The 25,288-nt window shown below is 44.2% G+C and overlaps 1 pseudogene; it reads left to right on the plus strand.

Annotated features, from left to right (window-relative positions):
- The first annotated feature begins 24,299 nt into the window (after positions 1-24,299).
- On the plus strand, positions 24,300-24,625 carry LOC116270248 (annotated as a pseudogene).
- The last annotated feature ends 663 nt before the right edge of the window (positions 24,626-25,288 follow it).

Consider the following 25,288-nt stretch of genomic DNA (forward strand, 5'->3'; position numbering starts at 1 on the left):
AGCTCAGGTCTATCTAACCCCAAAGCTTCTATACCTTAATTAAACCACACAGCTTCTTTCCTCTCAGCCCCCATACATCCAGGCTGAGAGCAGGTCATTCTCCTTCAATTCGTACATGCCTGGAGGTTACTGAGCATGCCAAAGAGTTTCTATGAAGAGAATCCCTTGACCTCCATCTCTTTGGCCAAGCTGTCTGTTCCTATCATCCTACCCCTCCTGATTCCTGAGGCTAACGCCCCCTGGCTGCATCTCCTGGAAAAGGCAACGAGTAAAAAATAACAGTTCCTACGGCCACTGCCCAGCCAGTCAAGCAATGTGTCCTTCTGGGAAGTTACTAACCTCTACCAGCCTATATAAGAGCCCATCCTCAAAGCCCTACATGGACCCACAAAAGCAAACCCTGTACCTAGGGCCCCTGTAGGGCACAGATGGTGCTTAGGAGTAAGTCTGCTCATTGCAGATGGCATGCTGATGGGCAGATGGCCAGGTGGGCACTGCACATGTGCAGAGAGCTCATCCTGGATGCTTTGTTTACCCCTTGGACCCACCCTCCACTGTTCTCTGGCCTGGAGGCCAACCTGGGGCTGGATGAATGGGCTCCCTTGCCCTTTGTCCTCCAGCTGGGTCTGGCCAGTGGAAGGTGCTGGCACTATAGCAGAGGGCAGGAGGTGAGTAAGACCAGGCCACTTGCCCGGCTCCTCTCAGGCAGCTTCTCCTGAGCCACACAGCTGCAAGTATAGGTACGGCTGCAACTCTCCACCCCTGCCACCCATCGCCCCCCGAGAGCTTCATCATCCCTTTCTAATGGCCCTTGTTCTTCTTACACTTTGAAAATAGGCACCCCATTAAACTCTCCACAGTTACTTCCATCTGTTCCTGCCAGGTCCCCAGCTCATTCAGAGTGGTTTAGTGCAAAGGCGCCGCCTTGAGTAAAGTAAGTGTGGGGTAAGCCAAGGCTATTTTGATGGCTTTTCTTTGACTTTTATCATCATCAAAATCAGGAAATTTTAGATGCTGTTCTTAGTGCATTTGCTGTGCATTAAATTGTCGGCTACAATTCAGAAGTACTGGCACTTCTGTCAGCCACAGCTTCAATTCCCCGGCAGTAAATTCCTTGAGTAAAGAGAGAGGCCTTGGCCTCACAGCCTTCCCAGGATCCACAAGGTGCCCACTCACACTTGGAATACTTGCCAGGTAACATCAGACTCAAAGCAACATTCTGCAAAGAGCATGTTTGTTGGATTTAAGAATAAAATTTTTATTGAGATCCATTATCTTCCCAGTCTCCATTAAAACTGACTTGCTTTTAGTCTGTACAGATTTATTCTTAATGGAAGAGATAAGAAAAAGACCAAGACCCAATTCCTACCCTCAAGAAGCTCACAGATAAATGAATGCAGTGTAACAGGAGCAATAAGAACACAAAAGCGACTCTCACACTGCCTGGAGGTCCCAAGGAAGGCTTCACAGAGGAGGTGGCATCCAAGATGATGTTTGAAGGGTGGCAAGGAGCTCAGCATGTGAATAAGATGAATGAGGGCATTCCAGGTGGTGGGCACAGCATATGTAAAGGTATGAAGGCATGAAAGGGTATATGTTGTTCTGGGGGCCAGAAGTAAAACATTACGACAAGAAGTTGAAGTATGTTTTGGGGGCTGATAGTCATCAAACTGGAGAGTCAGGCCAAGGCCCTGCAGCCATTCTTAGAATCCAGAAGGAAGAACGAAATACTTGTAAACTAAAGTATAAACGATTGTCAGCCAAGAACCGTGGGTAAGGCTTTCTTAGCAACATTTCAAAATGGCCTTTTTATAAAATGACATTTCAACATGGTCTTCCTAATGACAAAGGAAAACCTGATCAATTCATTTCTGGGTTAAAATTTATGCTCCAGAAAAATGTGACCTAAAGAGTAAGAAAATTAAGGTTACATATTTTGAAGTGATTTAAGTAATAGGTATGGTTGAGTACACATATTCTGCAAACTAGTGTGTATCTGTGCCAACTGGTTGGAAATGGCTCTTAAAAATGGGAGATTGGATGCATGGTGGGATGGATGGATGGGTAGGAGATGAATTTATGCATGCATGGATGGATGGGTAGATGGATGATTACAGAGGGAAGGAAGAAAGGAAGGAAAAGGAATGAAAGAACACAGTGAACGAATTCAGAGGTAAATGACTGAGAGATGGACGAAAACAAATGGATGTTTCCAAAGCATTCATCACTCCCCGCCATTAAGCCTCCTCCTAACCCAGTGAATGAGCTCTGCCTATTGCCACAGAAACAAAATAATTTGGAAATGGCCAATTGAATTAGCAGCCAAGTTCAAAACTCCCAGAACACTGAGAACACACAGTGAAGACCCCTGCACAATCCCACAGATAACTGGAGAGAGGCCCGATATGCCCATTCTTGCCTCTCCCTGGCCCTGCTCCCCTGGACAATGTGAGGATCACATGTGGGGATCCTGCAAGAGAACAGTGCCCTGGGGAACATCCCAGACTGTAAATTCCAAGGAACATTACAACCAATTGAAGGAAACTCTTGCAATTTTGTGAGCCACAAATGGCTCCAAGGAAAGTCTGGGTCAGTTTTCAGACCTGGCAATAACTTCCTTCATGGCAGAAGGATGGTGGCCATGAAAAGGCCAGTTTTTCCTTCCCCATTTTCCCAAAGGAATGGGCCCTGAGCCGGGAAGGTTGTGTTTTCCCCACCTGTGGTTTTCTGTTCAAGCCAAGTCAATAAACTGAAATACAGCTTTGGTTCAGATGATCCTCGAGGAGGAAAACAGCAATTTTGCCTTCAAAGGGACAGACCAAGGAGCCAGGAAATAAGAGTTATGTTTCCGGGCTGTGCTGAAAGAAGGCTGGGCTGTAGGCTTCAAAGGGCCAAGCTCCCACCAAGTCCAGGGGCAGCTGGGGGCGACCCAGGCTTTGGCAGTTAGGGGCACCTGTCATTTAAAGAAGGTGCTAGTTCATGAGTGGGCAAGGCAGATGCTAAAAGGAGACCAGTACCTGCTGGCACAATTAACCTCACCAAGACACAGCTATCTGCTTGTGCCTCCAAGAGTAGAGAAAATGGGGTAACACACTCCCTTAATGGGGTACGAATGGCCAGACATACAGATAAATGGTAGAGGATGTGAGGAGGGAAGAAGGCTGGCCTCAAAATTATGAGGCCTCACTTCCTTCCTTACTTGACTTCCAAGTCCCTTTGTGGCTTTAGGCCAGTGATTCTTCCTTCCTGAGCCTCCATTTCTCATCCATAAAATGGACATGGTCGCACCTGCTCTGCCTATCTCACAGCCCTGATCAAAGAAAGAATGTGAGACTGCTTCAAAGTTTCAGCAAAAATCACCATAGCATGGCCTGTATCAGGTGAACTGCCCCTTGGGGATCTTGTTATCACTGACATTCCTTGCACCTTCAGAAGTGCAGCCAGACTCCTCTCCTCCTATTCAAATAAGTCTGGCTGCATTCCCCACCTCAACTGAGTTCCCCATTCCAGCCTTGAACCTAGGTCTTCAAGGCCATCATTTCCCAGTGCACAGATCCCCAAGGATTGTGTACAGCTTCTAACTACCCCAACCCTCAGTCATAACCAAGACACTGCAATGTTTAATGCCGACCCAGTCCAATTAATCCCCCTGCATCTTCCTAGGCACAGTGCTATGGAGAAAGACATTTAACGGCCTTCAAGACACAGAGAAGCCCACATTCCCCTCCATCCAGGGAAAATCTGCAAGATGCCAAAACGTTTATTTTTCTAGGATTAACACAATGACAGGGAATCAGCCATATATACTGTTGAACATGATGAGCCAAATATTTTTCTGTAATTTTTACAATAATATGAGGAAAGCTGAAAAAGAAAAAAAGAAAAAAAAGAAAAAAAAAGAAAGCAGCTGGTGTTAGGCTAGTCTTTGTAAGTTCCAGCCTCCAAAAATAACAGCCGTTCCCATGAATTACCAACAACACTGCAGGACAGTTGCTTGATATAAGAAATGGAACATATTAACAGGAGCTTCCTGAAAAAAAGGGGCTTAGGGAGGACAGACTGACCTAAGACAGAGGATGCTGGGGAGGCCACAAGCTCTCTGCCCCAGCCCCTATGACGTGGTCTCCCCAAGCCTCCTGCAAAGCAAAAGAGGTCACAGGCGATGCCGCCGGAACCTACACTGATTTCAAGCACTCAGAATGTGGGCAGGTGGGGATGGGGACTCAAGCCGGGAGGAGGGCATCTGGATTGGGTCACACAAGTCCCACAGCACTGCCAGACAACTTACTCACTGTGTTGCTCTTTCCAGACCTTGAAACCTGATAAAGTGATGTGGAAGAGACAAATACGAAACTAGAGTCTAAGGAGAGATGAGGGTCAGAAAAGAAGTTCAAAGGAAGAGAAGGTGGGGGCAGACATGGTCAGGGCCTGGAAGCAAGAGGTTCATCTTCTAGGGCCCCCACTCTCTCCCAGCCTCTGGGTGAGTCTAGTAGGGGAGGTATGTTGTGAGGAGGAGGAAGAAAAACAAGCGCTCTGGGCTGAGAATGCAGAGTAGAGTGCTGGGATGGCTTCCCCACTCCCTGCTTCTCTAGCCTTGGATCAGTCACTGGCACACCCTTGGGCCAAGGTGTCCTCAACCTCATAGGGTGCTGTAGAGATGAAGTGGGAGTGAGATAATTACAGCAATGCCACAGAAGGCTGGAAGCTAGTGTCTAGGAGCCAGCTGCTCCTTCAGCCCTGCACTAAGGGAGGTCACGTGAGGAGTATGAAGAGGACCCTTGTGGACTAGGAAGAGGGGACCCCAGGAACAGCAAGCCTGCTGCTTCCCAGCCTCCCAAAAAGAGCTTTCCCCTGGACTGTGCCCCAGGGAACTGGAGCCCCAGCTGACAACTGCTTCTGTAGAATAAGAGATGACATTTGTTCAGAGCCTCAGAGGACAGATCCAGGGCCACTAGCGGAAGCTTCCTGGAGTCAGACATCTGCTTGGCAGAAAGAAGGACTTTCTATCAGTCAACACAAAGCTGGCAGCCCCTTCCCCACCTGCTCTCCAGGAATTTGCCCAACTTTATTCTCACATTTATACTCTCTTCTCCCTTAGGGCCTTATTTTTAAAAAGGGACCTGGAAAAAGAAGGATCTTGAAGAGCAAATGGCTAGGGAGAAAGGAGCTGATCATATTGGGCCCTGGACACAGGAAATCCTCAGGCTAATGGAGGGGAGTTGAGGCAGAGACACCCAAGGCTGGCTTGGGTTAGGAAAGCTGCACAAAGCAGCTGCCTAGAGGGACTAGTGGAAGAAACCCTGGAGGGACCAGTGGACGAGGCCTTGGAGGGGTCAGTGGAAGAGATGCTACAGGAGCCAGGGTCAGAGGAGTGAGGGAGAAGAAAGGACCAGGAAAGAGGGCTCCCAGCAGGAGGTGAGTCCAGAGACTCAGTGCTGGCCCCAGCCTGCCTTTCCTGCAAGTTGTGTAAACCCAAGTGAGATGTTGAGTGGAAAAGATGGCAAGCACTACAGGGACAAGAGACAAGGCCCTGCTACACCCTGCCAAGTGCTGGAGTAAAGGAACAAATCAGACACAGCCCGCAATAATGCCCCCTAGGAAGAATTCCCATTTAACAGATGAGAAAACTGAGACTCTGAGAGATTGAGTGCCCAACCATCAAAGAATTCCTGGTCTTTAGGTTCATGGGAGCCAGTGTGGGGAGGGAGAGCAGTCCTGCCCACCCCCCAATACCTCCCGCTAGCAGGAGGCAGTTTCCACTGGAGAGCCAGGGATTTGAGGGAAGCATGAGGCAAACACCAAATGTTTTACCAGTGGAAATAAAATTGAAAATGTCCCTGGAACCCACTTCATCCAGAATTTCCAGGGGAGGTTTGGTGTGAGTGAGTCACCAAGAACACAATGGCTGGTTCCGAGGGCCAGGCCAGCTGAGCTCGATGGATATTTAAACAGAGCTTGGGGAAAAGATGGTCAAAAACATTCGCCTGTGCCTGCTGAAAACTGAAAGGGTTGCCTCCACCCTGCCTGAACCCACTGACTGCAGGCGGCTGGGCAGGCCCCATGCAGCTCTCAGAGGCTGGACAAGGACAGGGGGAAACCCAGAAAACAGTGAGGGCAGTAAATCTCTGCCTGCCCGCGACAGTGCTCTGGCACCTTCAGCGTCCTTTTCCTCTCTAAGGGAAAAAAAAAAAAAGTACATAACGAATAACAGCCCCCAAGATCCGAAGAGTTATTAGGCAAGCTTAGTGCTGTGCCCGCTCTCTTTCTCCCCAACAAAATGTGAGTTTTTCCACGATACCTCCAGCCAGTGCCTTGTGACAGCACCGCCACCCTCTCACAAGCTCCCTTCTCCTTCACGGAACAAACATTGGAGATGGATCAGCAGGCAGGATCATCCTGTCCTGTCCCCAAACTCCACCACATGCAAGTACCTCTGAAAGAGAAAACCCCAACCCTACAAGGGAGAAGATGGCCTGACGTCTAAGAACAATTTCCCCTTAAGAGCTCAAGAAACTATCCCAGACAATGAGACTAACTAACAGTAAGTTACACCAACCATGTGCCATCATTTAAGCCTAACAACAGCCCCTCCAGAAAGAATTCTTCTTTAGCAGATAAGAAAACTGAGGCTTGAAGAGATTAAGTGCCCCAGTCAAGACAGCACTGATAGTGAAAGAATAAGTAGCATATTGAAGCATTAAAACCTGCCACTTCCCTATACTGTCTCTCCTTGTTCTCAATACATCCCTGAGCCTCGACAGAAGTGAGCTCTCCAAGCATGCAGACTGTGGAAATGTCTCTGACATTCAGGAGCATACTAGACTAGCATCCATATATCCTGGGTCCAAAAACCTAGGAGTCACCCTTAATCAGGCTTAGTGGCCATTGTAAAATAATAATAATAAAATATTCACCATAATAATTATTATTACTATGAAGTCTTCCTCGGTGCAGCAAAAATCCTGGGCTACTAAACGTCCCCATGTAGAGAGAATCCAAAGGTCCCACCTTAAGCCTAAGGGGCAGAAAGCACCCTCCATTCTGACTCTCCAGGTGAGATGAGCTGAACAAATGAAAAGCTCTCAACTCCCAAAGATTCCAGTTGCAGATCTACACCAGGCCCAGTATCCTGCCTCACTCCTGCCCCAGTCAGAACGCCATCCCCCTACCATGGCCCCCAAGTCCTCTAACCTCAGGGATCGGACATTTACCCTCCCTCTGAAAACGAAGGGCCCCCAAAGCCAGCTCTCAGTCAAGCCTCAGCCTTTCCTGCTCCTGGGCCACTGCTGGGCTCGGAGGCACTGCAATGCTGAGGGCATCCACCGCAGACTTTCCTCTATCAGGCCATGCACAGAGTAGATGAAGTTGGCATCATATAGATGGAGGTCTTACTTGTAATCCTGAGCCTCAGTTCTTCTGTCAATTGGGCACAAAACTAGTACCCACCCCCAGGGCCATCGTGAAGATGAAAACATATTAATGCTCTAAACCATGGGATGGTGATTAATAAAGATTACCTATGAATGTGAGAATGCTTAAAGCTGAGGACTCAATGGACCAGAAGATCAAGGCTTGTCTGCCCCAGATGACACCACTTCCCATCCATTTATCCATCCCCACCTTGAAGTCACCCCTCAGTCCAGTGTTCACTTTCAGATCCCCAGAGACATAGCTCCACTAAGAATGAATTCATTCATTCAGGACCTGGGGCAAGAGGACAGGTGAAAGTCTGTGACCCACCCCTCCTTTTCCCATCTCCCATTCCAGTGGAGTCCCACACCATGAAGGGCCTCGTATATAAGTCTATAGACCCCTCCTTAAGCCCATACATTCAAGCTCAGTTCATATGCTGCCACCCCTCAGACTTAGAAATGCCTTCATGGGTGGCTCAGGAAAGACCCCAACGAGACTCCATGCAGGCCTCAGGGCCACTGGAGCAGAGGAGTCCAGGGTCCCTGGTACCAGGAGTACAGTGGAGAAACCTAGGGTCAGACTCCAGTTGGGAAAGTTGCTTTGGTCCCTTGTCCCCTGGGAAAGGGCAAGGCTGGAGGAAGCCCAGAGCAGGGACACAAAAGCACCGTGACTAGGGTAGTTGCTTTCCCTCGTTTACTCAATACATTCTCTGGGAACCCTGTGTGCCCCGGAAATACCAAGGTGAATAAGGCCCAAGACCTGCCTACAAGGAGTTCTCAGTCTGGGGATGTGACGAAGTCCTCGTAATTGCAGTGAAGTGAGCCCTGTGGGAGAGACGTGAACCACAGCAACCAAGTTCAGAGGTGGGGCAGCTCCAGACAGCAGCAAACCTCTGGGCAGGAGGAAGGGGAGTCCTGCGGGCAGAGAATAGAAGCAAGGGTACTCTGAGAAAGGACAGCACAGGCCGAGTTGTGCAGGAGTGTGGGCCTGGGCTCCAGCACCATTCGGGAAGGCAGAGCCCAGGAGGAGAAAGAGTTGAAGATGAGGCTCAAAAAGCAGAAAGGCAGAGAACCAAGCAAGGCTCCTGTGCTAGGGAGCACTAAGGAGTCTCAAGACTCTCAAATTCCAGTCTGGCCCTCCACACACACAGTCTACTCTACCTGCTCAGCAGAGAACCTTCCCTGTCTTGCTTATGGGCTCCATCCTCCCTCCCAGCTCAGTGCCAATACAGCACCAAGAATGTCCATGGCCACCTCATCACCACATCTGCAAGGGTGACATCACAAGCCATCTGCAGCCCTGGACAACACAGCCCCGTTGGCCTGATTATGAAGCTGTGATTAGATGCAGGGGCCAGGCCTAGGGCTGATGGCTGGAGCCCAGCTGGCCCCAGCTGGAAAGCCAGCTGCCCTTCCCAGCCAGCGCCTTTCCCCTCCTGAAGCACATCCCATGCTACCCAGGAATTAGCTAGGGAGGGACACTGTGAAAAACCAATGCCTCTGAAACTTGGGGAAATATCACAACTACAGATTTAGAAATCCCCAGAATATAGAAGGCAGAGACTTATATGACCTTGACTGAGCTATCTTCCTATAGCCAATGATGCCTTCAACTGCGCAATGGACTGCGGGACTAGGGTATGGAAGGTGGGTGACATGCCTGCCACCATCTTCTTTCAATCAATAAGCCCTAGACCGGCTTCATCCCTTTCCAAACACCACCTTCTCACCTGCACCTGCCTCCACGGCCTCTGGCCTGGCCACACACAGCTCCTCAGTACACTGACTGCTGCACTCAAAAGGGTCTTCTCACTACTCAGCGAGTCCCTTCTCACTCATCCCCCCAGCAGAGAAACACCCTAGGTACCAAGCCAAGCCTCAAAGGGTCAAAGACAAGGAGGGAGGAACCTGGTGTGCTCAGGAAAGAGCATGACAGGACCCAGTGTGGGAGAAGCAGAGGGGCAAAGTGGACATAGTAGCCTGGGGTCAGGTCACCAAGAGCATCTCATACCAGGTGGAGAATCACTGCTGCCTTAGCACTCCACCCCCAACCCTTGCCAAGCATGTTACATTTCAAGATCTACTCATAGAGGGTAGAGGCCACCCTAGGACATCCTCTGGACTTCTGGAGAGGTTACAGGAGCTTTCTGGAGCTATATGGCAAAAATGCCCTCAGCTTTCAGAATCTAAGTCAAAGTCACCTGCTCTCTGGAGATTTTTTTGACTTCCCAGCTCTTTCTTTGCCCCACTGTACCTGCAAGAAGGTTATCATAGCATTGCGCTTAATGGCTGGTAGTTCTATCTTCCCACACACCTTAGGTCTTTCGAGTGGAAAGACTATGTCTTATTTATCTTTGTATCTCCAGAGCCCAGTAAAGTGACTAGCATGACATGTTTATTCAAAGGATGGATGGATGGATGGATGGATGGATGGATGGATGGATGGATGGATGGAAGACAGACTCTGCATTTCACAGCAGTCATAGATTCAATGAACATATCTTCAAATTACCACTTGCCAAAAAGTTAAAGTGGATAAAAGCACTGAACCCAATTATCATGGTTTTTCCAGGTACCCTACCTTCTGTCTGCCCATCCCACTGGTGCTCAAAACCCTTGGCAGATTCCTCTGTAGAGCTGAGTTGGGGCATCAGGCCCAGCCTCCCAAAGACATCATGGGAGAGGAAGAGCCACGACTGGATCCTGGCACCAGAACAACCCTTCGGTAATTACACGTTTCCAGACAGACATAAATAGACAGATTAGCCTTTCTGCATTTTTCTCATAAAAATAACAACAGTTCCTAAGCACACTGGCATGAGCATGGACATTAAGCATTGCAACCTGCTGTTCTTGGCAGGCAAGGGCTGGCCTTCCTTGCTGTTTCCCCCTACACCGCCTCCCCCTCCAGGCTCTTGGAGGGCTCCTCACGCCTGGCTCTGTCCACCCCTATCGCCCCAGAGCAGGTTGGCAGCCAAGCCCTGAGACTGGCTAAGGGCTTTTATGAGCATCATGTCCATGCTTTGCTGTTCTCTTGGCTGGATCTTTATCTGCTTTTAGTCATTATGTAACTAAAAATCCTGTACACACGGTGAAACAATTATATGCCCCTTTCTGTACTAGGGAGAAAGTTTGCTTTATTTCTGCCCTAACCCAGAAGAAGAGCACTCTTAACAGTGAAGCCCCTAACGTTATACACACACTTAATGTAATCTCTCTGCCTTTCCTTCTGCTCTGGCCCTCTTCCTCCTCCCGTAATTCTCTCTCTCTCTCTCTCTCTCTCTCATCCTCAGACTCCCATGCTGAACCTGTTCATGACCATGGCCCAAGGACCGAGGCACCTTCACTTTGCCTCCCACTCTCTTCCACAACTGACCTGCCTCTAAGGCCTCAGGGCTCAAGAATCAGACCCTGCAGTACTGATCACCAGACCCTCCTCCCTAAGGCCCATGGATCCCACAAGCTAAAAGAAGTCCTATCCTCATCGTCCTGGCAGATACTGACTGACCCATCAGGCCTCTGGCCACAAGGTCAACTGTCTGCAACTAACCATCAGATGGCCATTGCTCCTTGGGGGAGACAAATGATGACTAGAACTGCTTGCAGGCCATAAAAAGCTTGATTTTATCTTCCATGTGATGCTATTACTCCTCATGGCCTCCCTCAGAAAGACCCAGAACAAGAGGTGAGACCTTGTATCAGGCTACATGCCACATACCCAGTCAACTACGCAAGGTATCTCTCAACAGGGCTATGACATTCAATGAAAAAGAAGAGGAATTTGAAGTCAGAGGCCTTCAGTTCAAGTCCCAGCTCCACCTCTCACTAGTTGGTAGATTCAGGCAAGTCACTTCTCTTCTCTGAAACACATAAGCAAAAATGGTGGTATTGTGCCAAATCATCAACATGTGTGTGTGTGTGTCCTATTACTACACAATGCGGTGTCCCATGCCATTTTCACTTACAATGCAGCTTAGTAATTATTTCACATAAGTACATAAAGCTTTCTTGTTTTTTCCACAGCTATGTAGTATTCATTTGTATAGATATAATTTTTTAAATAAATAAGTAATCCCCAATCAATTTATTTTTAAGCTATTTTCAGTCTTTGACTCTCTCCATCAATGCTGCAGTGAACAACGTTGTAAAAATATCATTTACTACACTGCAAATATATCTGCAGATTAAAGCACAGATATAAAATTACTGAGTCAAAGGGCATATGCATTTTTAAATTTAATAGGCTTTGTCCAATTACCCTCATAGATGTCGAATCAATTTGCACTTCCACTAGAAAGGCATGCATGCTCGTTTCCCATATTCTTGAAAACACAGTTTTTCACATAACATTTAATCATTGCCAAATGTTGATGAAAATTTGTATCTCAGTATAATTTACATGACTCTTATTTTTAACGGGTGTGAGAATATTTTCATATTTTTGACCATGTGTATTTCCTTTTCTATATGTTTATAATATTTTTCCATTGTTTATTTAGCTATTGGGTTGTCAGTATTCAGGAGCTTTTAACCTGAAGCTGCAGAGAGAACACAAACCCCCAGAAATTGAGTACAAATGTTATGTAAGCGTGTGTTCATTTCTCTTGAAAATGTGTTTATTGCTTTTATCAAATTCTCAAAGGGTTTGTGACCTTTAAAAGTTAACAACAAGTGAATGAGATGGCCATCAAGAACTCTTCAAGAGTTAACAACTGTTCTCATGGATCTATGAAGGCTGCAGAGTTTAGGTGCTGAGCATCAGTAAGCACCTATCTGTGTGCCCAGTACTGGCTCAGTGGGGTCATAGGATACTCTAAAGGATTGGCTTTGCAAATCCAAAATGAGTCTTCTGCACATGTTTCACTTGCAGTTTAGATGCAATATTTACAGGTAGAAGGGTGATCTATTTAAACATAGGTACCATGATGAATGTGGGATTCTGATGATAACTCTAGTCCTACTGTCAGTTTCAGTAACCACAATCAACTTGCTCCTGGAGGTTAAATACTGCCCTTGACATTTGCTTCTCTGGAATCCCATCATTCCCAGTGAAATCAAGAAAACCCTTCCTATGTCAATTTCTCCCCCTATCAACTCCTGCCTGCAGCAAACAACCATTACAAAGTCTTGCAAGAATGCCAGTACTTCTCCCACCAATGTACAGTGTTTCTCAACTACTTTGTATAAAAGAGTGGTATCTGTGTGAACCCTCCTGTAAGGGGCTGGGTGAGCAGGCTGCATATGATAAATCCATTTCAGCATTCCTATCTCTTTAAGCCTTGGGATTTCTTTGTCTGCAGTATGCCAAGGAAGTTCTGACGTGTGAGTTTCATTTCACTCAGGACACCACTGAGTCCAAGTTTAAGTCAGAAAAAAAAAGCAAACTGCCAGAGTCACGCTGAGCTGCTCAAGCTAACAAATTAGATCAAGAATCTGGTAAATACATGCATCATGATACATTTGTCCCAATCCAACATTACATAACCTCCTCCCTAGACTGTCACCTTGTAATTTTTCTTGCATGTATTCTTTCTCCTCCTGAATCATACTTTGTTCTCAACCCTCTTGGGCATGCTAGGATCTGACTTAGTTTTGAATCTGCAAATAATGAGAGGTAGTGAGAATATGTCTTAAGGGAATTTAGCATCTCCTTACAAGGTCCTTAAGCAAGTGGAAAGTAGTTTCCTCAGACAGCAGTGGAGAAGGTTGCTTCTAATGGCAAAGTAGGCACAGAGAGATTCGGGATGTGAGGCCAAGCTTTTCTGAATCAGCCCAATCTACCCAAATGTCTCCACACCTATTCTCAATGTCTCACTCTTTCTTAAACAATGTCCTCACTTTAACATAAGACCTGGTATGGCTGTAAATTACATTGTGCTAGTATCTGCAACTTCATAATTGAACTTTGTAACACACTAAGTTACAAGACAAGCAACAATTATTTGAAGGCAGTTACAGAAGCGCTCTGATTCTCTGATCATGACTTGTACCCTGAGATTATTCATTTCTCTTATTCCAGTGCAATCAGAAATGGCCAGCCTGCCCACCCTTGCAAGTCTCACTCCTCGTTGCCACCACGACATTCGATAGCAGTCACCATGTAGTGTGCCAAAGCCTTGCCCTTCATAGGTTCTTTATTCCAGGCAACTTCAGGTGACTTTTAAAAACTACTGTTTGCCATGGTAGGCCATGCATTGTCAATATTCCATTTTCTTTTGAGAAAGAAGCCATCACTAGCTCCAAACCTAATCTGCACAGATAACCAACCCATTCTTCTCATCTTTAAATGTCTGCTTTCTAGGAGCACTTGCAGTGCCAAATACTGAATCAGTCAGGAGCCAGTCAGGAAAACAGAAGTCTCTTCAGTTATATTAAGCAGGATATTGTTTCATGCAAAAATGCAGGTGTTTATAAAACTGTTAGGATAATATTAGGAAAGACCACCATCAGTTCTTAGGAACACATGAAGGATAATCAGAGCAGGAACATGCCCAGAGATCACTATAATACCTCCCTTCTTCCTAGATTCAACAGACTGAATGATGATAAACTTCTCATTTTCCATTACAATTTTTTAATTGAAAGATTAACAATAAAATTAGAAATGTGGTAAAAATACAAAGCTGTTTTAACATTGCAAACTTAACAGTATTATATACCTTAGAAAAGCAAAACCAAAAATGAGCTAATGTAACTATCTCAGGCTTGGAATAGCCGAGACTTTGGGTCTCAGGTCTAGGAAGGGCTTGGCTTTCTAACATCTCAAAGTAGTGCTCTTTGTCACTCGGTCATTTGACTCTGGCTTTTGCTTTAATTTTTTTTTTTCAGTGAAATCCACAAGTGGCTTGTCCATGGTACTGGGATTTCCAGCAACTTCTTCAGATGCATAAAACTCTTTTGGCCCTTCTGCCACTGAGGTTGTTGCCTTTTTAGAGAGAAGCTTTTTATCTCTGACAATCGCTTTCTACTAATCTGTGGAAAAAGGCCTCTGTTGTCTTCTCATAAACCCTAAAAATGGGTCTGTGGGGCCATGACACTCCAGAAGGTTCTGTGCTTGTGTACAGCCCAGGAATTCCCATAAACTAGCAATGACTTCCCCAAGGCATCCTCAGTCATTAACACCTGTATTAGTAAGGGTTCTCCAAAGAAAGAGTACCAACGGGATGTGTATACATATAAAAACATAGACAGAGGGATGCATTTATTTTAAGGAATTGGTTCAAGCAGTTGTGGAGGCTTGACAAGTACAAAATCTACAGGATCTGACAGCAGCTGGAGATCCCAGGATGAACTGCAGTGTGAGTCCAAAAGTCACCTGCTACAGAATTCCTCCTTGCTTCAAGGTCAGTCTTTGCTCTTAAGATCTTCAAGTGATCAGACAAAGCCCACTCACATTATGGGGGGTGGTCTGCTTTACTCCAAGCCTACTGATTTAAATGTTAATCTCCTCTTTAAAAATACCTTCATGGAAGTATCTAGAATAATGTTCCACCAAATATCTGAGCACCATGGCCAAATTGGCACAGAAAATTTGCCATCACAACACCTCCTTCAAGAATCCCTTTCTGGGGAGCAAGCCACCGAACAGTCTCAGAACGTAGCCTTCCTCCCACGCAGCATCCCATGCCTTCAGGGTGCTATGGTGTTTTACAAACATGTCAATCTCACCTACTTGAATCTGCACACCTCGATGGCAGAATTACTTCCGATTCATCTCTGTAGCCTGCTACCAGCCCAAACCTGACAGAGATGGCTCAGTAAGTGTTTGCTGGTTGAAAGAATGAATGATCACTGCAGGAGCTGGGGAAAGCTGATCCTACTTCCTCTCTCGAGAGGGTCTTGCTTCTCTCAAAACATCTTTTCAATAGACATTTGAACATGCAAAGTAGAGTTTTAAGGCAACCTGGTGTGGTTTCTTCATGGGAAGACAAGGTACACAAGAGGCCAGTTAAAGATAATAGCACACCAACCTCACTTAATACCAAGTTGGTACTACAAATAGTGCCTTGAGTAACCCACTGTAAGCCTTTCTACTGATCATTTCTAACCAATGAGGGAAGCACTTTAGGTATCTTGGATAAAAGCACCTTGAAGTCAGGATCTGAACATTGTGACAGGCCCTCTTGCGTCTCACTCTGGACCAGATTCTGAGCTGGTTTCTTTCTGGATGTCAGATCTGAAAATCCTGCAAACTAAACACATCTGATTCCCAAACCATCTCCTTGCAGTCAGGAATGGTCCGTGCAGTGATGTATTCATGGAGGGGCTCCCACGGTTCCCAGCCCTGCCAAATCACTGACATGCTTCCCCAGACACTGTGAATGGTGCCAGCAAGTCCCACTGGAAGCTGAGTCTCCTCATGTCCTGATTCTGTTCTGTCTTCAGACAGACTCAGAAGGGAACATGAGCATGAAATACACAGCAATGTGGCCATCAGCCAGGGACATCAGAGCCTAACCCACTTCTTCTTGGGGTGAAGACAGACCCAGTATTGACAGCTGAGGGAGGTGTGATTTCCCCAGCAAAGTCCAGGCTTCCTCACTGGGAGCTTTAGAAACCTCCAGGTATGAAGGTTACTTGACAGGTGTTGAGTATAAGATCAGGGATCCATGAGGCCAGGAGGGTCAAGGAAGAAAAGGGAGCCTGGGCTAGGGAATGGTCTGAGGCTGAAGGACCTCTCCCCACCACTTTCATTTCTGGACTATCTGATGAAGGAAGGAGCAACCATTGCTCTTCACTGGTGTGGGGGGGAAATACAGGTCTGGGAGATCTGCCTCTGATTAGCTGAGTGGCTCTCAGCAAGCTCCTTAAAAGTCCTGGTTTGTGTCACAGTGGAGGGGAGGTGATGGAGGACAGGCAGTCCTCGGGTGATTAATGGTGTCTGGGTTTCCACCTCCAGAATTAGTGCTCTAACTCTCTTCTGAGAACTGGATGCAAGAGTCTTTAGCTGGAGAGGTGCTCCCTTTCACTCCCCACCCACACACCCTGCTAAGCGTAGAGCCAGGCACACAGATTTCTCCATCAACAGCTCTTGGATTGATGAAGAAAAGGCTTTTAAAGGGAAAATATTGTTTTTCATTGACTAGTGTGGGTTAGCAACAAATGAAGTTCCCGGACCCTGAATTCCAAATGGAATTCACACGGGTCAGGTGCTTTCCTTGGTGGTGTTCTGCCTGGGGTGTCTTCTCCTGAGAACAAGGCCTATACCTTCTCCTGTGTTACCCTCTTAGCCAAGAACAGGACCAGACACCAGCTGGGTGCTTGATGAAGCTCCGGGGTGGAGGAGCAGACATAGACAAAGGGACGGATAGAGACACTGAGTGTGTTTCTGAAAGAACACCCAGCCTCTGTAGACCCTGCCTTGGCCTGAACTGGATTTCCCTTTCCTACTTATCACCCAGCCTTTGCTCTGCAGGGAAATATATGGGTGAGCTGAGAGCCACACATACTTCCCCAGTGAGCTTCAGCTCGCCCCCTCACCACCAATCTCCAGGAGGCTGGCTCCCCAAGTGGCTCATTGTTTCTGGTTTTATCTGAAACAAAAATAGACTCTTGCAAACATTCCAGTCTTGAGGTCATCAGTTCACAGGCCTCATCCAGCCCTGGCTGAGGTTCCTCCCCCGAGCTCACTCAGGAAACTGTGGCTGCCTGGGCACAGCTGGCTTCACTGCCATTGTGGCTTATTCAACACAGCATGTTCTTCCCTCAGGCCTTTGAGATGGTCCTTGGATATGAAGCTGTTCACAGACAGCAATGCCAAGCACTCAGACATCTTAAATAGCTGCCAAGACACAGACCTCCAGGGCCAATCATGTCCCTTTTGGGGAATGACTCAGTTACCACTCAGGAGAGCCACCACGCCTTCTCAGGGCCCCCAGGGCATACTGCATGGACAGGGCTTTCTTCCCAGAATTCATTCCATGCTATGGGTGTTTGTCTATATATCTTGCCCTGTCGTTGGAGGGGAAGCTTCTGGTGGGTAGGAGCCAGGTCTGATTCAGCCCCAGGACCTTGCCAGGGAATATAACCAAATTCCTCCTAGACAATTTTGTTTAAAGAGGCCTCATTGGGAAATATGTATTCATTGATTTATTCATTCATTCATTTATGGAAGGATCGACTAAAGGACACCCACTCGTGCTATAGATTCTGGAATGTTCATATTTAATTTGGCCAGGTCATCAAGAGCTGTTTGTCCAGCCTGTATCCCTTGACCACCACCTCCCATTCTTTTTTCCTGACTTGGATATTGTCACTGTGGCCTCTGCTTGCATCGGGAGCTGGTGTGAGAAAAAGCCATTGGGAGACACTCCGACTGAGTTTTGGAAGGAAAGCCCTCCAGTTCTTGGCACTGTGCCCCATTTTTGTCTAAGATTTTTCCTAAGAATCTGGTTTGCTGTCATCCTATGGGTGCTGCTACTGCTCAGATTTCCCTATTTGCCTTTGCTACTAAGTTTATAGCGTAATTGCCGGTCCATCACTGGGAATGCATACACAGGAATGCATTTTGAGGATTAATCTTACCTCCGACATTTTTCTTTTCTTTTCTTTCTTTTTTCTTTTTTTTTTTTTTTTTTTTTTTTGAGACAGAGTCTCGCTCTGTCGCCCGGGCTGGAGTGCAGTCGCACAATCTCGGCTCACTGCAAGCTCCGCCTGCCGGGTTCTCGCCATTCTCGTGCCTCAGCCTTCCGAGTAGCTGGGACTACAGGTGCCCACTACCACGCCCGGCTAATTTTTTGTATTTTTAGTACGGACGGGGTTTCACCGCGTTAGCCAGGATGGTCTCGATCTCCTGACCTCGTGATCCGCCCACCTTGGCCTCCCAAAGTGCTGGGATTATAGGCGTGAGCCACTGTGCCCGGCCGACATTTTTAGTTTCATACCCCTATTTTCCCTTTACCCAACCCCCTATATTTTATTGTATCTTGCTGTTTATAAACTGCTTCAGGTTTCTTTTGAGACAAGTTGAGATCTAAATTAATTAATTAATAGATTAACTTATTTTAAAGCTTTATTAGGCCAGGTGCGATTGCCTATAACCCCAGCACTTTTAGAGGCCAAGGCAGGCAGATGGTTTGAGCTCAAGAGTTCCAGACCAGCCTGGGCAATCTGACAAAACCCTTTTTCTACAAAAGAAATTAGCTGGATTAGCTAGTCATGGTGGCACACTCCTGTATTTCCAGCTACTCAGGAGGCTGAGGCAAGAGAACCGCTTGTGCCCAGAAGGCTGAGGTTGTAGTGAGCTGAGATAGCACCTTTGCAATCCAGCCTGGTCAACAGAAGTGAAATCTTGTCTCAAAAAAAAAAAAAATTAAATTAAAATTTAAAAAAAATTTAAGTTTTATCAATGAGGGTAGGTCAAGTTTAGCTACATAATAAATAATCCCGATATCTCAGTGGTTTAACAGCACAAAGATCAATGTGTGAATTTATCTATAACACTCCCTTATTTATTTCTCACGCAGCATTGCTAGGAGCTATGCTCCAGGCCATCACCATTAGAGGCTGCAACCTGACAGAAACTTCTATTTGACATACGCTTCCATGATCACTGCAGCAGAAAGGGGAGGGTAAGCATGCATTGGCTCTTAGAGATACCACACATTACTTCTGCTCACCTTTCACTGGCCCAAGTATGTCATATGGCCATAACTGATTACAAGCAGAGCAGAGAAGTACAAAACTACCATCTACCTGAAAGGTGGAACACCAGAATATTCATGAATTCTGTTAATGGCAAACGCAATGCAAGGGCAATCATATAATATACCATTCAAATTGGGACACTTTTGAGAGTGGAAGGAGGAGCTAACAATAAGAAAAACTAAATAATTTTCATAAGATTTATGTATTGCCTAGCAAATTGATTTTTTTTATTGATAGAACATAAAATTATTCTATTCAAAAACTAACTTTAAAAATAAAATTTCTGACCAGGCTCAGTGGCTCACGTCTGTAATCCCAGCACATTGGGAGGTCAATGAGGGCAGATCACCTGAGGCCAGGAGTACAAGACCAGCCTGGCCAACATGGTGAAACTCTGTCTCTACTAAAAATACAAAAATTAGCCGGGCATGGTGGCAGATGCCTGTAATCCCAGCTACTCAGGAGGCTGAGACAGAAGAATGGCTTCAACCCGGGAGGTGGAGGTTGCAATGAGCTGAGATCATGCCATTGTACTCCAGCCTGGGTGACAGAGCGAGACTCCACCTCAAAAAAAAATAAAAAATAAATACAATTTCTTCTAAAACTATAATATAGACTTGTGTACATCCAGTCAAAAAATTATGTTGTAAAGATGTCAACAACAGATACTGAGGACTACTAGAGGTGGGAGGAAGGGAGAGGGGCAAAGGTTGAAAAACTGTTGGGTTCTATGCCCAGCACATGGGTGGCCAGATCATTCATACCCCAAACCTCAGGATGACTCAATATAGCCAGGTAACAAACATGCCCATGTACCCCCTGAATCTAAAATAAAAGTTAGAAAAAAAAAGTTTTAAACCCATAAAATAAAATAAAATAAAATTATCCTATCTTTTCCAACTAGAAAAAGAGACAGAGATTTTGGAAATTGTGAAGAAAAAAGACTTTCTACTCAACAGAAAAACTGAAAAAGAATATAAACAAATAATCACTGCCAAGGAAATATAGTTAATCAATATGAAAAATGCTCAACTTCATTCTTTTTTTTTTTTTTTTTTTTTTTTTTGAGATGGAGTCTCGCTCTGTCTCCCAGGCTGGAGTGCAGTGGCGCGATCTCAGCTCACTGCAAGCTCTGCCTCCCGGGTTCACACCATTCTCCTGCCTCAGCCGCCCGAGTAGCTGGGACTACAGGTGCCCGCCACCACACCTGGTTAATTTTTTGTATTTTTAGTAGAGACGGGGTTTCACTGTGTTAGCCAGGATGGTCTTGATCTTCTGACCTCGTGATCCGCCTGCGTCGCAGATTGAAAATTTTTTTTCATTTAATCTTTATGTTCATCATCTTAACATTAAAAAATAATGTAAACAGAATAATTTATGTTTGGTATGGATTTGCATATTTAATTCTGCTTCCTAGACATATCACCCTCTAATATTGTATCACCAAATTTTTCTGAAGATTGTAATTTTTTCAAGCTGATCTTATCATTTTAGACTTTGCCAAAAAATTGCCTGAAATTTTCTTCAAACTGCATGTTATGATTAATAAATTTGAGATCACTGATTCTTTGAATTGACCCTTCTTTGTAGAGTGCAATTTTTTTAATTGAGAAAACATTTTGCCTCTTGGTACTGAGATATCCGGAAAGCTTGGAGAAATTTTAGTGAAATTGAGGATATTGTCCATTTTAATTATTTTTCATATTGAAAAGAGTAAATATTTCACTTCAAGTATTTTCACGGATACTTTCCTTTTGCGTCAGAGTAGTTTTCCTTGCCAAAACATATCAAATAAGTTGTCTCTATGATTCTTTTGAGTGGTTCACCAGTTTTACATGTTCGAGATCATAGGCTAACTCAACTTCGTTCCACCATATGGTGGAATACAAATTTACTTAACTACCATGTGAGCACCATTACAAGATTTGCCCCATAAATCAAGATATTTCAAAGCACTTAGAGAATTTGAATATTAAGTGTGGTACACCATTTTCGCTGTTGTGATTTAATTTTTTTCAGCTTCTCCCTTGCTTTTGTAGACATAAATCTCAGTGTCTTCCTATTTACAGGGCTTGTTTTTAGTAGTCACAATTCAAAAAAAGATTCATAAGCTGATGTCTTAAGATGAACCACTTACTTAATTTTGGTTAAATATCTCCAGCTGGTTTTAAACAAAATGAACCAAAATTTAGAGAATTTGTTTACACAAAAGCTCTACAACATTTTAAGACACAAGTTGATTCACAAAGTAGTTGTTTAAAAATTCAAAGATTTCTAAAATCCGACAATAGGCAGGAAAGAGAAAAGTATACACGGTCATGCTAAACTATTATTTCGCACTCAAAATCAGTAGTTCAGTTTTCTGAATACATATAAAATTACTTAATTTTTCACAACTACAGTTTCTAATTCAACTGATGGGGGGAAAAATGACATTTGGAAACAGTTATTAACTATGTGTGCACCCAACCAACTTCAAGTACATTCTGAGTCTATTGATATCTTAATTTAGCAAGAAAACTATTTCCTCTACAACACTGTGTTCCACCAAAATTTGTATTTTTATTATCATTGAAGAAAATCTCCAATATTCAATGTCTTAACATTCATTTCATCTGTTTCACTTTTGACAAAATGAACTTACAAAAGCATTACAAGCATACCTCAGAGATATTGCAAGTCCAGTTCCAGACCACTGCAATAAAGCAAATATTGCAATAAAGTGACTCACATGAATTTCTTGGTTTCTCAGGGCATATAAAAGTTATGCTTATACTATACTGTAGTCTATTAAATGTGCAATAGCATTATGTCTGAAAAATACTTTATAGCTAAAAAATGCTAATGATTATCTGAGCCTTCAGTGAGTTGTAATCTTTTTGCTGGTGGAGGGTCTTACCTCAGTGTTGATGGCTGCTGAATGATTAGGGTGATTGTTGAAGGCTGGTGTGGCTGTGGCAATTTCTTAAAATAAGACAACAATGAAGTTTGCCTCATCAATCAACTCTTCCTTTCACAAAAGATTTCTCTGTAGCATGTGATGCTGCTTGATAGTGTTTTATCCACAATAGGACAACTTTCAAAATTGAAGTCAATCCTCCCAAACCCTGCTGTTGCTTTATCAACTAAGTTTATCTAATATTCTAAATCCCTTTTTGTCATTTCAACGTCACAGAATCTTCACTAGGAGTAGATTTCATCTCAAGAAATCACTTTTTTGCTCACACCTAAGAAGCAACTTCTCTTCCATTGAAGTTCTATCATCATATTGCTACAATTCAGTCACATATTTAGGCTCCAAGTCTAATTCTAGTTCCCTTGCTATTTCCACCAAATCTGCAGTTACTTTCTCTACTCAAGACTTGAACCGTCAAAGTCATTCCTGAGAATTGGAATCAACGTCTTCTAAATTCCTGTTAATGTTGATATTTTGACCTCCTCCAATGCATCACAAATGCTGTTAATGGCATCTAGAATGGTGAATGCTTCCTGGGCAGTTTTCAACTTGCTTTGCCAAGATTCAGCAGAGTAATCACTATCTATGGCAGCTATAGATTTACAAACTATATTTCTTAAATAATAAGATATGAAAGTCAAAATTACTTCTTGACCCATGGGCTGCAGAATGGATGTTTTGTTAACAGACATGAAAACAATATTAATCTCCTTGTACATCTCTATCAGAGCTCTTGGGTGACTAGACACGTTGTCAATTAGTAGTAATATTTATAAAGGAATCATTTTTTCTGAGCAATAGGTCTCAAGAGTGGGCTTAAAATATTCAGCAAACCATGCTATAAACAGATGTGCTATTATCCAGGCTTGATTCTTCCATTTCTAGAGCACAAGCAGAGTTGATTCAGCATAATTTTTAACGGGCTCTAGGATTTTCAGAATGGTAAATAAGCATTGGCATCAACTTAATGTCACCAGTTGCACTGGCCCCTAACAATAGAGTCAGCCTATCCTTTGAAGCTTTGAACCCAGGCATCAACTTCTCCTCTCTAGCTATGAAGGTCCTAGATGGCATCTTCTTCCAATAGAAGGCTGTTTTGTCTACCTGGAAAATGTGTTGTTTAGTGTTGCTGAGGCAGGAAGCAGGACTCAACTCCAGAGGCAGGGCTTGGACATCAGTCCAAATTGAGGACTAACTAAAACAGGGACTGGGTAGAAGCAGCTTTCCATAAGGTACACCCAGCAGTGTGCCATGTCAGTTTACCATTGCATGGCAACACTCAGGAGTTACCACCCCTTTCCATGGCAATGACTCGACAACCCAGAAGTTACTACCCTTTCTGTAGAAATTTCTGCATAAACTGCTCCTTAATCTGCATGCAATTAAAAGTAGGTATAAACATGACTACAGAACTGCCCCCATGCTGCTACTCTCTGCCTATGGGGTTGCCCTGCTCTGCAAGAACAGTCATGGAGCTATAACACTGCCACTTCAAAAAAGCTGTGTTCTTCTACCTACCACTGGCTCACCCTTGAATTCTTTCCTGGGAGAAGCCAAGAACCCTCACAGGCTCAGCCCCAGTTTGGGGCTCACCTGTCCTGCATCATAGCCACCTTCATGAATTATCTTAGCTAGATTTTCTGGATAATTTGCTGCAGTTTTTATATCAGCACTTGCTACTTTTATGTTATGGAGATGGCTTCATTCCCAAAACCTCATGAACCAACCTTTATTAGCTTTCAACTTTTCTTCTGCTGTTCATAGAAGGTAGGTATTACTTAACGTTCTGTCTGCAAAAGGAGCTGGATAAGGGAGCTCCTTGTATTACAGCAAAGCAGCCTACATTTTATGTGACATAGTTCATTATTAACTCTAGGTATAAAGAAAGAAGCTAAAGACACACATCGTTGTTCCTAGAGCAGCCACCAAAATAATAATGCAAAACATATAGCTAAAAATTCAATAGAAAAATCAAAATGGAATATTTTTAAAATCCAATTAACTCAACAAAGGAAGGAAAAGAGAAAAAGTGGGACATAAAACAGAAGCAACAAATACCTAAAAATGGTAAAATGGCAGACCTAAATCAAACTATATTAACAATTATATTGAATGAAAATGTACTAGACACTACAATTATAAGGCCAATATACTTGGGATGGATTAAAAAAGAAAAAAGTTTCAACCATAGTCTGTCTGTGAAATGAAACATAAATATAAAAATAGGTTGAGGAATCCATTTGTGCCCAGTATCCTAGTGCACATGCCTTGCAAGCGGCAATGCCATGAGTCTGACTTCCAGTTCCAGCTTACAAGTTGAATGGATCACAGCATTTACTATTGCTGCTGGGACAGCTGCAATTGGTTATCTAACTTACAAAAGATTTAATGATAAAGATCCCAAAATAAAGCTATGATCAACCTTCACATCCAGAAAGACAACCCCAAGATAGTACATGCTTTTGACATGGAGGATTTGGGAGATAAAGCTGTGTACTGCCATTGTTGGAGGTCCAAAAAGTTCCCATTCTGTGATAGTTCTCGCACAAAATACCACAAACAGACTGGAGACAATGTGGGACCTCTGATCGTCAAGAAAAAAGAAACTTAAATGGACACTTTTGATGCTGCATATCAACTTGTCGTGAAGTTACCTGATTGCTTAATTAGAATGACTACCACCTCTGTTTAATTCGCCTCCCCTGGGTTCTAAATGTGGTATATTGCAAACTGCAGCTTTCACATTCGTGGCATTTGTCTTACTTGTTGAAGTGTTGTGGTGCACATTTGTTTAAACAAAATAAAAAAGGAAAAAAGAAAAACCAACCTCATGGCCTGTGGGTTATTTTGGTCTTGTTTAAGGATCCGTTTCTTTAAAATATTGACATAAAGAGTTGTATCTTATATAGAATATAGTTGCATCTTGAAGTCAACATATTAAATTATTCTCAAAATTTAAAAAACAGGTTGAAAGTAAAGGAACGAAAAAGATAACTATGGAAACACATATCATAAAAAAAGCTGGAGGGGCTACATGCACATCAGATAAAATAGACTTCAAGAAAAAGAGTGTCAGCAGAAAGAAGAAGGGACATTTTGTAATGATTAAGGATTCAATTCCACATAACAAGGCTAAATGTGCCTGCAGATGATAGCAAGCTTTAAAACAAATGAATCAAAACTTAACAGAAGTCAACGAAGTAGTCAAATCTACACACAGAGTTGGAGATTTTATCATCCCCTCAGCTACTGATAAAACTGTTAAAACAAAAAA

Source organism: Papio anubis, chromosome 14 (assembly GCF_008728515.1).
Source record: "Papio anubis isolate 15944 chromosome 14, Panubis1.0, whole genome shotgun sequence".
In the NCBI taxonomy this organism is placed as follows: domain Eukaryota; kingdom Metazoa; phylum Chordata; class Mammalia; order Primates; family Cercopithecidae; genus Papio; species Papio anubis.